This window comes from Hemiscyllium ocellatum, chromosome 11 (assembly GCF_020745735.1).
Source record: "Hemiscyllium ocellatum isolate sHemOce1 chromosome 11, sHemOce1.pat.X.cur, whole genome shotgun sequence".
NCBI lineage: Eukaryota > Metazoa > Chordata > Chondrichthyes > Orectolobiformes > Hemiscylliidae > Hemiscyllium > Hemiscyllium ocellatum.
The window spans coordinates 50613567-50629716 of record NC_083411.1 but is presented as its reverse complement, the minus strand read 5'-3'; the positions used below and the strand labels follow the sequence as shown (position 1 = coordinate 50629716).

The 16150-nt window shown below is 45.4% G+C and overlaps 1 pseudogene; it reads left to right on the top strand.

Annotated features, from left to right (window-relative positions):
- Nucleotides 1-16150, top strand: part of LOC132819980 (sodium- and chloride-dependent neutral and basic amino acid transporter B(0+)-like) — a 151629-nt pseudogene that overhangs the window by 74997 nt on the left and 60482 nt on the right.

Here is a 16150-nt window from a genome sequence, read left to right as displayed (position 1 = left end):
ATGTTCATAATTACTCGCATTTGTAAGTCCAACATTCTGAAATTGGGGAGCCCCTGTGTGGGATACAACAGAGTTCATGTGGGTAAGTCTGAGAAGGGTAAAGGAAAGACATTATTGTGTTGAGACAATCGGAATTCAAACATTAGCCGCAGGCATGAAACTGGTCGCAAGTGAATTATCCTTAAAGGAAACATCTGGCAATTACGGTAGGAGCAAGTGATGTTGATGAGCAAGTTTTGGTCATGCCTAGCTTAACAGATAACTACAGAATAACGAGAAACGTCTTGTGGTTGGACATGTGAAATGTGATTGGTTAGAAGTAAATGGGATGATAAGTGGACACTAAGGATTGGGTAAACAAGAGAGCATAGAATGGAAAAATAAAGTATAAGAATGTGAGGCAAATACAGATAGATCTGCTTTGCATCACCTTGCTATGTACCATTAACACCATGCTTCTGCAATAAAGATTTCAAGAAAACATCGTGTAGATCCCTGCCTGGTTATTCCTACTATCGGGGACATGAGTACCCAACAACTAGGCGTAGTCAGCAGGATCGCAAAAGGATAAAGGGGAAGAGGTTTTGAAAATCATTTCAATCTAATCGTCACCGAGAGGTAAGGACTCTTCATGTAATAAACATCCAAAGCGGGGAAGTGGTGGTCTGAGATTTTCCCTGTCTGACGCGATCTGAAACTACTAGACAGTTTCGATCTGAGACATAGGACAGAAAAAGGAGAGCCATTGTCTATGACTCTTAGAGAGTCTATTTTGGTTCAAATCTAACCTGAAATCCAGGGATAATGTCTAAATTTGAACTACCTACCAAAGTTAAAGGTGGTCAGGCACCACCTGACATTGTTGTGGATGAAGTCTTGTAGAAATTAAGGGAACATATTGAACAACAACTTGACCATCCTACGACTCTGACTAAAATTTGTCTAAAGTATGGACCCTCCATGGGCAGTGGTCCCTGGATGATATTAAATGGGTCTGGGGAAAGACTACCCATATAAAAATAAGAAAAAAAAATTGCTGGTCACTCTGTGTAACACAACAACTCAGATAGAGACAAGAAATAATTGAAAAATTGAATTATGATAGAGAAATTCATAGTCTAAGAGAGGAAATAAAACCTGTTTGAGAGGAATTAAAAACCACAGAGAAAGAATTATCACAAACTCAAAAGGAATTAGAACAATTAAAACTACGTCACACACGTCACCTCCTCCCTACGTGATTGCCCCATTGTATCCAAAACCCTTGCCTCAACCAGCCCCTCCAGGTGATGGCCCAGATAAGATTCGTACTATCAGTGGTGCCCACTGCCGTGAGGGAAGTTCTGACACATCCATCAGTTCAGAAGATAAGAGGCACCCCCTGTTGTTATGAGGCCTGTATGGAGGAAACGACAGAAGGGAAGAAAAGTAAAGATTGAGGGAGAGGTTTGGGATAAGATATAAATTTATCCAATTTTAATCCATGAGACAAACTAGTTGAAAGTAGGCCCAAAGAATTGCCACACCTGAAGAGGGGAGGTATGAAAACATGGAAAGGGTTAGAAAAACTCAAGAAAAATATCTACCTGACAGTCTATGGATGGAGTTCTAATCTTGTTTGCCCCAATGGGGAACAATGCAGGACAAACATTGTACTGCAGGGTTAACAACCACATGGGACAGGAAGAACAGACTTTAAATCACAGTTGGCAGGCAATCCACAATTGGCTGCAAACATTTGGACCATCTAAAACTGATTGGAGTAAAAAACCTGCATGCCAACAGAATGGAAGTGAAGATGTTAAAAACTTTGCAGAAAGATTTGTTGATGTCTGGATCAAGCTTCCTGGTCTAGCTCCTAATAACAATCCAGAGAAAGAGGACGAAATTTGGTCCTAGTAAAGGCTGCTTTCGGAGCAGCCTTACAGTTTGAACTAGCTAAGATGTTAAAAGTACAATGTCATGATTTGGATAAAAGCTCACCCACTTGTGGTGAAGTTATAGAGGAAGCTAATCGTCTGGGGGCAAATATAGAATTGAAGCTCAGAGCCATGCAGACCACAGAAGCTCCTAACACTGAGAAAAACCCAGGGAAGTGCGACAGTTGTGGAAAAGAGGGTGATTTGGCTAAAAGGTGCAACTTAGAAAAGGGAAATACTGACAAAACAGGGCCACAAACTGGATAAGAAAGAGTCTGGATGGGAGAGGTTGTCCTTGAACGAGCATCTTATGTTATTAGAACAGCTCCAGCGGTGTACTGAACTTCAGGTAAAAGAACTCATTAATATAAAACTAGAGCAACCCATCACCATCTTTGAGCCCATTATTTTCACGGCCATCGAGAACCATTTGGATAGCTGCTATATTTTGATGGGGTGGGTGATAGGAAAGTTGACTGCCTTTTTTGACATTAGTGCAGAACTAACATGTTTACCCTTAATTGATGGACATAATTTACCTTTGGAGGGATAGCGGAGAACTGCTGTAGGAGTAGGGGGGAAAGAACTAAGACTTGAGAAAACTAAGCCTCTGCCAATAAGATTGAAGCCAACGAGATTTTTACATCCATATAGGTTAGACCCATACCACAGGCCCTATTAGCGATAGATGTATTAACTCAATACATTTGCTGTTACACTTTGAGAATGGCCATGTTAGTGGGCGGCATGGTGGCACAGTGGTTAGCACTGCTGCCTCACAGCGCCAGAGACCCGGGTTCAATTCCCGCCTCAGGCGACTGTGTGGAGTTTGCACGTTCTCCCCGTGTCTGCGTGGGTTTTCTCCGGATGCTCCGGTTTCCTCCCACAGTCCAAAGATGTGCAGGTCAGGTGAATTGGTTATGCTAAATTGCCCGTAGTGTTATGTAAGACGTAATTGTATGGGTGGGTTGCGCTTCGGCGGGTCGGTGTGGATTTGTTGGGCCGAAGGGCCTATTTCCACTCTGTAAGTAATCTAATCTAATGTTATTTGGTCAATACGACATCTCAAACAGGAAGAATGGCAGAATCATCCCATTTGGGCAAAGGACAAAAATGACTGTTAAAGATGACCCACTTTTACTGGAGTTCTCCCATCATGTACTAAACAATACTCCATTAGTTTTGTCTCCATTGCTGATGTTTTACCTGTAATCAAATGATTAGAGCAACAAGGTATACCAGTAGAAGTCCATAGTTCATCTGGTTAAAAAGACAGACTGAACTTCACATCTGACAGTAGATTACCGGAAAGTGACCCAATGCATTGACCAAAAAGCACCCTTGGTTGCAGATCCCTGTGCCATTTTTAATTCTCTTTCACCCAAATACAAATATTTTTCAGTGATAGACATGGCCAACGGATTTGGGTCCGTTCCTTTGGCCTGTGAGGGACAACCATGGTTTGCTTTTCCCAGCCAACAACGACAGTATATCTGGATGCATCTACTGCAGAGCTTTCACAGTCGCCCTACTATATTCCACATGGCCTTGCAAGATCATTTGTGGGAATTGCCTCTGATAACATCCACAATGATTCAGTATATGGGTGATATTCAAATAGCATTCCAGACTAAGGAACAGCATAGGGCAGTTTTAAGCATTCTCCTTGATCGTTTGTACTCTTTAAGGCAAACCTGAAGAAGGTGCAACTCGCCCAAGAAGAGGTAGAATACCTGGGACAAAACATTTCAGCAGGAAAACATGAAATAAGGCAGGACTGGACAGCCGTTACTTGAACAGCCAAATAACCCACTACTATTCGGGAATTCAGATCTTTTCTAGGTCATTGTAATTTCAAGTGAAACTGGATTGGTAGTTGCGCACATCTAGCTCCGCCACTGAATGATCTCCTGAAAGAAAAGAGTGAATCCAAGCAGACTGATCCCAAAGTAGCATTCTGCCTTCCAAAAATTAAAATCTGCTGTGTGCTCAGCCTCAGCTTTGGGTATCTCAAGTAACAGGAGACCTTTTCACTCTTCATGTCCATGAAAAGGACAGTTATATGAAAGCTGTACTGCCCCAGGAAAACAGTGACAGACATTGGCCCATTAGCTACTATTGTGTTATGCTCAGTTGGACCCAGTGGCGCTGGGATGGGGTAGCCGTTTGAGAGCTACGAAAGGTACCTCCAAGGTGCTAATAGCCACAGCATCCTGTATTGAATCAGAAACTGATTGTGAAGTGCCCTCACACAGTCCTTGCCATGTTGTCTATGAATCAGGCCTCCCACCCTCTTGGAAGCTCTCAACCTCCACATCTCTCCGCCAGTTCAGTCCAATTTTGCTCCCAACCCCGCAGAACCAATTGGTGGAGGGGTGGGGGGGTTGGGGGGAGAGTTGGGAGGGTGGGGAGGAGGAGGAGGGGAAGAGACTGATTAGGTCAAAGGCGAACATGATTGTGCGGAAATTCTGCAGCAGCTCGGGTGGCTAAGGAACCCTTGCAGAATCCAGATTGAGTTATCTTCATAGACATATCTTTGTTTGTTGAGAATGGTACTCAGAACGCCAGCTGGGCTGTTACTAGCCTGCATGAAGTCATAGCCCCCAAGGAGGTCTGTCAGCGGGCACTTCAGCACAGCAAAGTGCTCTTAGCTGCAGGAACCCCAATTAGAATTGGGGGTGAAGCTCATAATCTCCGAAATGCCGTACAATTACCACAAGAAGTCTGCATTTTAAACTGTAAAGTCCATAATAAAGAAAATCCCATGGAATTCTCACTGTTTTTGAAGCTGCTAGAAAGGCAGCCTCTGAAGGTAATGGCTGACAAGAGACAGTAATAACTAAATTGCAGACTTTAGTCGCAAGTGACAAGATTTAAAGACAATGAAGGGACAGTGTTCATGGGAAGAAAAGTGGGCATGCATTGAAGTGTGTGGTTAATGGTGTTTGAAGGCAGAGAGACCAATAAACCGGTAACACCACGAATACTAGGAGCTGGAGGCCAAAGTCTCGGCTCGCCTAGGCCGCTGGACAGGACTGCTCTGAGTGCTATCTTACAGGAGCCGAGTGCTAGTCATAAACCAGCTGGTGGCCGCCATGCTGTGGTACCGGCTGGTCACTTTGGTCCCTCCTCCTGGCTTTGTCGCTGACATCCAGAGAACGTTGGTCAACTTCTTCTGGGACAAAAAGATGCACTGGGTCGCTGCGCAGGTTCTGAGTCTCCCTATTGAGGAGGGCAGTCAGTCGCTGGTGTGCGTCCGCACCCAGGTCGCGACCTTCCTCCTTCAGACCTTGCAGCGATACCTTTACGTCGAGCCTCCTTCCTAGGTGGTGCGCCCTGGCGACTTATTTTTCCCGCCAGGTGCGTAACCTCAACTACGACACGCAGCTCCTGTTCGTCGACCGTGACGGTTTGGAGGTCGCCCGCAAGGTGCTGCCTGTCTTTTACTAGGACCTGATCACTGTCTGGAACATGGTCGAATCGCGCCGCGCCTACCCACCGGCAGAAGTAGCGGCTGTCGTCAGGGAGCAGTTGCTCAGGAATCCGCACCTCCGTGCTTGCGGATTCGAGTGGCTGTCGGAGGGGAGGCGTGGCGACGAGGGTGACCAGGGTCGGGGACGTGCTGGGTGCCGGGGGCCTGGGCTGGACATTGCCGCAAACATAGCGAGCAGGGCAGCGGTAGATGTCCGGTACGTGGCCACCGTCATCCGACGCCTTAAAACGGCGTTGCTCGGGCCCGACGTAGTGCACCAGTTGGAGGATGCTCAGGTGTGCAGTGGGATCCCGTCCGCGCTCACCCCAGCCCGGACGGAATTTCACCGTGGCCCCAAGGTCCCGTACTTCCCGCGGGAGCCTGTGCCCCACAACCTGAGCCACCTCCGGAATTTTAATTTTGTTTCTTTTCAGGGGGTGAAAAGGCGGGCCTTGTATCGACTGCTGCTGCACACCGTCCACCTCTTCTCCATCATCCACCGTCCGGACACGCCCTGGCGTGCCCATTTGCCACCGGACGGTGGGGATCCCCAGTGGAGGGCCCTCTACGCGGGAGTCCTCCCCCTTTCTCTCGGGGATCTGGGGTGGAGGGTGCTGCATGCAGCAATCCCCTGCAACCGCAGTTTTCGGTCGTTCATGGATTCCCAGCCCAACTGTTTGTTCTGTGGCGCTGTGGAGTCCGTGGACCATGTGTATATTGGGTGTAGGCGTTTGAACTCCCTTTTTGATTTTCTGAAAAACCTCCTCCTCTGCTTTTGGTTGCACGCTCCTGATCTTCGGACACCCGGTGCGGAGGAGGGAGGGCAGGTCTGAAGACCTCCTCGTGGGTCTGCTCCTGGGCCTGGCCAAACTGGCCATAAACAGGTCCAGGCAACGGGCCGTGGAGGGGGTCGTTAGGGCCGACTGCCTGCCCCTATTCCGCGGTTACGTTAGGGCCCGGGTGTCCTTGAAGAAGGAGCACGCGGTGTCCACCAACACCCTGGAGTTGTTCAGGGAGAGGTGGGCGCCGCAGGGAGTGGGGTGCATCATTTCCCCCTCCAACTCTATTTTGATTTAGTCCCTGCCCTCCCCTTCACTGTTTGATCACACAGCATTGCCCTTTGATGTGAAGGGCACTGCTTGTCACAGGCCATTCGGGTGTTTCCTTTCTTCCTGGTGGTGGAAATTAAATAAAGATTTGTGCAACTTGTGTCTCTTACTGTGTCTCACAATTGCATACACACACCATGGGTGCAGGGGAAAAAAATAAGCACTACCGCAGTTAGGCGGTAGTGTGGGGGTTAAAAAAAACAAAAGAAAGGGAAAAAATAAAAAGAACACCACGAATACTAATGACATTTCTGGCACAGAAAATTTATTGGTGGGGACATTTGTTTCCATTACAGATGATGGCAAGGCTCTAAAAGAGTTAGTGAGAAACAGGATTCAAGTAACATACGCTATTTGTGGCAAATCGTTGCGCAACATGCAAAAATAATCCTGGACCAACCACAGTGATTGCACAATTGAGACCTCTGGCACCTGCTGGGCTCTTCCAACATCTTCTTAGATATCCCGACCAAAATGTCAAGGATATTTCGAGGTTTGAGTCACTCTTAACAAATTGTCAAGCTGGGTGGAAGCATCTCCCACTTGGCAAGCCACGTCCAATCATACCACTACAGCCCTCTGTAAGGAATACATTCCCCGATGGGGACTCCCAAGTTGTATAGATTTGGACCAAGAGACTCAATTTGTAGATGCATTGTGCCAGGAAGTGTAGAGACTGCTGAGTATTAAGTGGGAATTGCATTGGCCTAATCACCCTCAGTCACTGCGACAGGTGGAACACACAAATCGGATTCTGAACCAACACTCGGCTAACTATCATCAGGAAGGATTGCCTTGGCCTCAAGCTCTGCCTCTGGTATGATGTAGCATTTGAGCTATCCCTAATTAAACCACAGGTATGAGCCCTTCTGAGGTGATAACTGGTAGACTCATGTCTTTACCTGGTACAATTGATCTTAGAACAGCAGATTGTCAACTATTGAGTGATTCATTGTTAAAGTATTTCAGGATCTAACCGATTCTGTTCATTTTGCTTCCCAACAGGTGTCAGCAGCTTGAGGAGATTCCCCTAAAGGTGTTCACGACATCATTCCCGGCAAGTGGGTCTACGTTAAGAAAATACACAAAGAACCGTTGGGTGCCAAGTGGGAAGGTCGGTATCAAGTTCTTCTATCACCTTCAGCCATGAATATGCAGGGTAGGAAGGCTTGGATTCATGCATCACATGTCAAAAGGGCTAACACCCCTGCCCCATTGTGACAAAGTTTTTATTTTTGGAACTCGTAATTGTTTTGATCTCTTGGATCACATGAACATGCACTGTCAGGCACAAGTTGTATGCGAATACTTTTTGTGCATGTCTTATGTTTATCCTGGACATACGAATGTCTCCAGTGCTGGGTTTGCTCTCATATTCCCATACATTCAAAGGACGGTATCCCCTTAGACCCATGCCTTTTAATGTATCTGCAGTGGCTGAATGGGTCACTCTCCAGAACGAATCCCACATTGCTGCCACATCTTCCACAGAGAAAGGGATATATTGGGTGGAAATTAATGGCGCCAGAGGTATGTGGGAATTGACAGGGTACAGTTCTTCGGCATTTGAATGCTGGAATCAACCTCAATTTAATACCGTCCGTATCACCATCACTAATACATCAATGGTGGGAAAACCGTTATGTTCTATTTGTCGCACTTGATTTAAGCCGAAGGGTTGGTTTGCAGGTCAGAGTAATTGTACCTAATATTTTAATGGCACATCTGATGCTTGTCTTCCATTTAAACTTAAATTTATTATCTCACATCAGCAGAAACTTTTGACCACACCTGGCTCCCGAACTATATAACTCAGTTTATCCTGTGCAATGGTACTTTTTTTTGTTTGCGGACATAATGCTTACCACGTGGTTACCTCTGTCATGATCTGGTTTCTGTTTATTTAGCTTTTTTAGTCCCTTTTATGTGTCATACTCTACCTTTCATCCCTTATTCTCCATAAACGTTGCAACTCTAAGATAGACAAGTTCTTTGACCTTTGGTATTGGCCATATGCTGCATATAAATCCTTTTCTGAGATTCAATTACTCTATTCCATATTGGAACAAGTAGTTCATGACACCTCCCAAGCCCTTGATAAGAGTAATGTAGAAATGGTTGCTATTCGAATAAGAACTTTACAAAATTACAAAATGGCCCTGGATTGGCTACTATCTGAGAAAGGACGGACCTGTGCCCACGTAGGAAAAGAGTGTTGTACCTACATTCTGGCCAATTCTGAAGAGATCATAAATTCAACTGCTCATATTCACAAGGAGGTCGACAAACTTAGACAACTCCTTTCAAGTACCATATAGAATTGGGCTATAACTGGTCAGGATCACTTGAAACATCTATCCTCCAGGAGATTAACATCTTTCTTGTTGTTATTCTTGCTTTATATGTATGTATCAAATGTTGTTTTACTCGTGCCCTTAACCCTCCCAAGTTACGACATCAGAAGAAGTGAATACTGACTGCTGCATATGGGTAATGATTCATAATGTACAATGTGATTGGAATCAAAAGGGCCAAACGCAGGCAAGTGGAACTAGTTTAGTTTGGGAAACATAGTTAGCATGGATGAGTTGGATCAAAGGGTCTGTTTCCGTGCTCTATAACTTTATGAGAATTTTAAATTCCCTCAGTTGCTAACTATAACAGTACAGTTGACAAACAAAATATCGAGTACCCTGTAAAGGAAACATCTGGCAATCACAATCAGAACAAGTTGTGTTGATGAGTAAATTTTGGTCATGCTTAACTTAGCAGATAATCACAGGACATAGAGAAACATTTTGTGATTGGACATGTAAGATGTGATTGGTTAGAAGTACTCAGAGTAAGTGGAGGCTGAGGATTGGGTAAAGGGAGAGCATAGAATGAAGAAATAATGTATAAGAATGTGAGCAAAACACAGACAGATGTGCTTTGCATCACCTTGCTATGTACCATTAACGCCATACTTCTGCAATAAAGGCATTCACGAAGGCATTGTGCAGTTCCCTGTCTGGTTATTCCTATTATCAGGGAAACAAGTACCCAACACTGCCAAAAGCTGTGAGCCATAGAATCGTAGCATCCATACAGTATGGAAACAGGCCCTTTGGCCCAACAAGTCCACATCGAATCTCCAAAGAGTAACCCAACCAGACCCATTCCCCTACCCATTTATCCTATATTTACCCCTGACTCATGCACCTAGCCTTACATCCCTGAACACTACGGGCAATTTAGCATGGCCAATTCATCTAGCTTGCTTGGATTGTTGCAGGAAACCAGAGCACCCAGAGAAAACTCGCACAGACACGGGAAAATGTGCAAACTCCTCAGAGACAGTCAGCCAAGGCTGGAATCAAACCTGAGTTCCTGGTGAGTGAGGCAACAGTGCTAACCACTGAACCACCATGGTGCCCACATCTCCATATTTAATCACAATGGTTTGTGAGGTTTCCATGTGATTAATAGAATCTGGAATTGAATGATGCCATAAAACAACCATCAGTTATTGCAGACACCTACCTGCTTCACCAGAGTCATTGTCAAAAAATATTTCTCATGATTGCTAGGTCTGGCCTACGTGTGACTGCACAGCATTGCGATTAACAGTTAACTATCTTTTGTTAGTTAACAGGTCCTCCTGGGTCAACAGGTCACTCATTATCAGGGTAATCCAGAATGGGCAACAAATGTGAAGATGCTAACATCTTGTGAAATAATTTTAAAAACGAGAGTAACCTCGCTGAGCTTGGAGCAGATGCATCTAGATACAGGTTGTTTTGCTGTAATGCAGCCGTTGCGTTCTTCTGGAACTCCGCACTACAGAAAATCGTGCTATTGAAATTGTTACAGAGAATTGTGTTGGAGATTGCTACAGAAAATCTGCTCAAGAGAAACTTCGCATTATCCAAACATCACCCATAATTAATTAATCACATTGTAGCCAAACCGCAATGACAAAACGCACATTATAGCAGGAACACCGAGAGTCATTGAGTCATAGAGATGTCCAGCATAGAAACAGAACCTGCGGTCCAACTCGTCCATGCCAACCAGATATCCTAATCCAATCTAGTCCCACCTGCAAGCGCCCGAACCTCCAAACACTTCCTATTCATACACCCATCCAAATACCTTTTAAATGTTGTACCAGCCTCCATCACTTCCTCTGGTAGCTCATTCCATACATGTACCACCCTCTGTGTGAAAAAGTTGCCCCTTAGGTCTCTTTTATATCTTTCCCCTCTCACCCTAAACCTATGCCCTCTAGTTCTGGACTCCCACACCCCAGGGAAAAGACTTTGTCTATTTATCTTATCCATGCCCCTCATAATTTTGTAAATCTCTAAAAGGTCACCCCTCAGCCTCTGATGCTCCAGGGAAAACAGCCCCAGCCTGTTCAGCCTCTCCCTATAGCTCAAATCCTCCAAACCTGGCAACATCCTTGTAAGTCATTTGTGAACCCTTTCAAGTTTCACAACATCTTTCCGATATGAAGGAGACCAGAATTGCATGCAATATTCCAACAGTGGCCTAATCAATGTCCTGTGCAGCAGCAACATGGGCTCCCAACTCCTGTACTCAATACTCGGATCAATAAAGGAAGGCATACCAAATGTCTTCTTCACTATCCTATCGACCTGCGACTCCACTTTCAAGGAGCTATGAACCTGCACTCCAAGATCTCTTTGTTCAGCAACACTCCCTAGGACCTTACCATTAAGTGTATAAGTCCTGCTAAGATTTGGCCTCCCAAAATGCAGCACTTCGCATTTATCTGAATTAAATTCCATCTGCCACTTCTCAGCCCATTGGCCCATCTGGTCAAGATCCTGTTGTAATCTGAGGTAACCTTCTTCTTTGTCCACTACACCTCCAATTTTGGTGTCATCTGCAAACTTACTAACTAGACCTCTTATGCTCGCATCCAAATCATTTATGTAAATGACAATAAGTAGAGGACCCAGCACCGATCATTGTGGCACTCCACTGGTCATAGGCCTCCAGACTGAAAAACAACCCTCCACCACCACCCTCTGTCTTCTACCTTTGAAACAGTTCCATATCCAAATGGCTAGTTCTCCCTGTATTCCATGAGATCTGACCTTGCTAACCAGTCTTCCATGGGGAACTTTGTCGAACACCGTACTGAAGTTCATATAGATCACATCTACCATTCTACCCGCATCAATCCTCTTTGTTACTTCTTCAAACAACTCAATCAAGTTTGTGAGACATGATTTCCCACGCATAAAATCATGCTGACTATCCCTAATTAGTCCTTGCCTTTCCAAATACATGTATATCCTGTGCCTCAGGATTCTCTCCAACAACTTGCCCACCACCGACTTCAGGCTCACTGGCCGCCTTGCTGATCTTTGAGGGGCCCTCCTCTCTCCCTTGTTACCCTTTTGTCCTTAATGTATTTGTAAAAACCCTTTGGATTCTCCTGAATTCTATTTGCCAAAGCTATTTCATGTCCCCTTTTTACCCTCCTGCTTTCCCTTTTAAGTATACTCCTACTGCCTTTATACTCTTCTTAGGATTCACTCGATCTATCCTGTCTATACCTTACATATGCTTCCTTCTTTTTCTTAACCAAGTCCGCAATTTCGTTAGTAATCCAGCATTCCCTATACCACCAGCCTTTCCTTTCACCCTAACAGGAATATACTTTCTCTGGATTCTCATTATCTCATTTCTGAAGGCTTCCCATTTTCCAGCCGTCCCTTTACCTGCGAACATCTACCCCCAATCAGCTTTTGAAAGTTCTTGCCTAATACTGTCAAAATTGGCCTTTTTCCAATTTAAAAATTCAACTTTTAGATCTGATCTATCCTTTTCCATCACAGTTTTAAATCTAATAGAATTATGGTCACTGGCCCCAAAGTGCTCCCCCACTGACACCTCAGTCACCTGCCCTGCCTTATTTCCCAAGAGTAGATCAAGTTTTGCACCTTCCCTAGTAGGTACATCCACATACTGAATCAGAAAATGTTCTTGTAATGCGCTTAACAAATTCCTCTCCATCTAAACCCTTAACACTATGGCAGTCCCAGTCCACGTTTGGAAAGTTAAGATCCCCGACCATAGCCACCCTATTATTTTTGCAGAAAACTGAGATCTCCTTGCAAGTTTGTTTCTCAATTTCTCTCTGACTATTAGGAGGTCTATAATACAATCCCAATAAGGTAATCATCCTTTTCTTATTTCTCAGTTCCACCTAAATAACTTCCCTGGATATATTTCCAGGAATATCCTCCCTTATCACAAATGCCACTCCCCCTCCTCTCTCGCCTCCCTTTCTATCCTTCCTGTAGCATTTGTATCCTGGAACATTAAGCTGCCAGTCCTGCTCATCCCTGAGCCATGTTTCTGTAATTGCTAGGATGTTCCAGACGCACATTCCTAATCATGCCCTGAGTTCAGCTGTCTTCCCTGTCAGGCCCCTTGCATTGAAATAAATGCCGTTTAATTTATTATTCCTATCTTGTCCCTGCCTGCCCTGTTTGACTTGCTTCTATTCTCAACTGTACCATCTCAGATCGATCTCTTTCCTTACTATCTCCCTGGGTCCCACCCCCCTAATCCCCACCTTACTAGTTTTAATCCTCCCGAGCAGCTCAAGCAAATTTCCCTGCCAGTATATTAGTCCCCTTCCAAATTAGGTGCAATCCGTCCTTCTTGTACAGGTCACTTCTACCCCAAAGGAGATTCTAATGATCCAAAAAAATGTGAATCCTTCTCCCATACACTGGCTCCTCAGCCATGCATTCATCTACTCTATCCTCCTATTCCTGCTCTCACTAGCTCATAGCACTGGGAGTAATGCAGATATTACTACTCTTGAGGACCTCCTTTTTAAATTCCTGCCTAATTCTCTGTAATCTCCCTTCAGAATCTCAACCTTTCCCCTTCCTCTTGCTGGTACCCCTCCTCCTTGAGAACATTTTGCACCCTCTCTGAGACATCCTTGATCCTGGCACCAGGGAAATATCTCCAAAAACATACAACATATGTATTCTGTTGATAGAGATTTGTCAGACCATGTGAAATTTCTGATGCTGGATTAGTGGTGTTGTAAAAGCACAGCAGTTCAGGCAGCATCTGAGGAGCAGTAAAATCGACGTTTCAGGCAAAAGCCCTTCAACAGTAATACAGGCAGAGTGCCTGAAGGTTGGAGAGATAAATGAGAGAAGGGTGGAGGTGGGGAGAAAGTAGCATAGAGTACAATAGGTGAGTGGGGGAGGTGTTGAAGGTGATAGGTCAGGGAGGAGGGTCGAGTGGATAGATTGAAAAGAAGATAGGCTGGTAGGACAAGTCATGGGGACAGTGCTGAGCTGGAAATTTGGAACTGGGGTGAGGTGGGGGAAGGAGAAATGAGGAAACTGTTGAAGTCCACATTAATGCCCTGGGGTTGAAGTGTTCCGAGGCGGAAGATGAGGCATTCTTCCTCCAAGCATCGGGTGGTGAGGGAGCAGCGGTGAAGGAGGCCCAGGACGTCCATGTCCTTGGCAGAGTGGGAGGGGGAGATGAAATGTTGGGTCACAGGGCAGTGGGGTTGATTGGTGCAGGTGTCCCAGAGATATTCCCTCAAGTGCTCTGCAAGGAGGCGTCCAGTCTTCCCAATATAGAGAGGACCAATGGATACAATAAATGATATTGGTGGATGTGCAGGTAAAACTTTGATGGATGTGGAAGGCTCCTTTAGGGCCTTGGATGGAGGTGAGGGAGGAGGTGTGGGCGCAGGTTTTGCAATTCCTGCAGTGGCAGGGGAAGGTGCCAGCATGGGAGGGTGGGTTGTAGGGGGGCGTGGACCTGACCAGGTAGTCACGGAGGAAATGGTCTTTGTGGAAGGCGGAAAGAGGTGGGGAGAGAAATATATCCCTGGTGGTGGGGTCCGTTTGGAGGTGGCGGACATGTCATTGGATGATTTGGTTTATGCAAAGGTTGGTAGGGTGGAAGGTGAACACCAGAGGGGTTCTGTCCTTGTTACAGTTGGAGGGGTGGGGTCTGAGGGCAGAGGTGAGGGGTGTAGACGAGATGCGTTGGAGGGCATCATTAACCACGTGGGAAGGGAAATTGGAAGGAGGCCATCTGTTGTGTTCTGTGTTGGAACTGGTCCTCATGGGAGCAGATATGGCAGAGGCGGAGGAATTGGAAATACAGGCTGGCATTTTTGCAGGAGGTAGGGTGGGAAGAGGTGTAATCCAGGTAGCTGTGGAAGTCGGTAGGTTTGTAAAAAATGTCAGTGTCAAGTCGGTCGTCATTAATGGAGATGGAGAGGTCCAGGAAGGGGAGGGAGGTGTCAGAGATGGTCCAGGTAAATTTAAAATCAGGGTGGAATGTTTTGGTGAAGTTGTTGAATTGCTCAACCTCCTTGCGGGAGCACGAGGTGGTGCCAATGCAGCCATCAATGTAGCGGAGGAGGAGGTGGGGAGTGGTGCTGGTGTAATTACGGAAGATGGACTGTTCTACGTAGCCAACAAAGAGACAGGCATAGCTGGGGCCCATTCGGGTGCCCATGGCTACCCCTTTGGTCTGGAGGAAGTGGGAGGATTCGAAGGAGAAATTGTTAAGTGTCAGGACCAGTTTGGCCAAACGAATGAGAGTGTCGATGGAAGGGTACTGTTGGGAACATCGGTAGAGGAAGAAACGGAGGGCTTGGAGGCCCTGGTCATGATGCCCCAGCTGACTGTGAGGGAACTGAATGGGATTTTTAATTTTCCCAACAGCAAATCCCCTGTGTCTGGTTCACTCTGACAAAGTCCTTTGAAATCTCAAGACTTCAAAATATTGGCGCTGCATTCAGCCTCAATCTGAATGGTCACTCAATAGTCAATCTTTGAATCTTTCTGATAATTGTATGGCAGGCAGGGATAGTAGGAGAGATTCCTGGTCAATTGGAAACATTGAGGTAGTGCAGAGTAACAGCCACCCCACGGTGAAAGCTGCAGACGCTGATTCATGCCATGGCCTCTCTCTATATTGTGTGACCTCCTCATTTCAAAGCATTGGTGAGAAATATGTGATGCAAAATAGATAAATTCTGACATTGAGTATTCTGAAACAAGCCTGAAATTCTATTATTTTTAGTGTGGAGATTGCATCAAAAATAGTCAGGAAATGTGGACATCACCCAGACCTGAGCAACTAGATCTTGCCCTTTTGGGCACATCTTGTCATTCTCACCAGTCATTTACTTGGTGAAAGGCTGAACAGTTCTTAATCACAGTCCTAGAATTTTGGAAAGATAGAACATCTTCGGGCAAGATTTGCTCCTTAAGGTTTACATCCAGCTCCTGAGCAAGCGAAGAAAGTATTCATGGCTGTCTGAAGATGGACCAGAGGGAGTTGGCTTTATCTGAATTCTCACAGAATGAACAGGAAACACACTCTCCAATAGATACAGTGAGTATTTTAGCAAAACATGAAATTACACTCATGTAAAATCCTGAGAAGTGCTGATTCTTTGGGGATTTTAGCTTTTGTGAACTGCAGTCACCCGTCTTGTTTCCAAACTACTAAGTGATTGCTGTTAACTGGGGAATGAAGAAATGTTTTTACAGTGGGGAAGAGGTGAACTAAGTGCTTAAGTTTAGATTGAGAAAATCTACTTTCTAATTTAGTCAATTCCTTTCTTTGCCCCA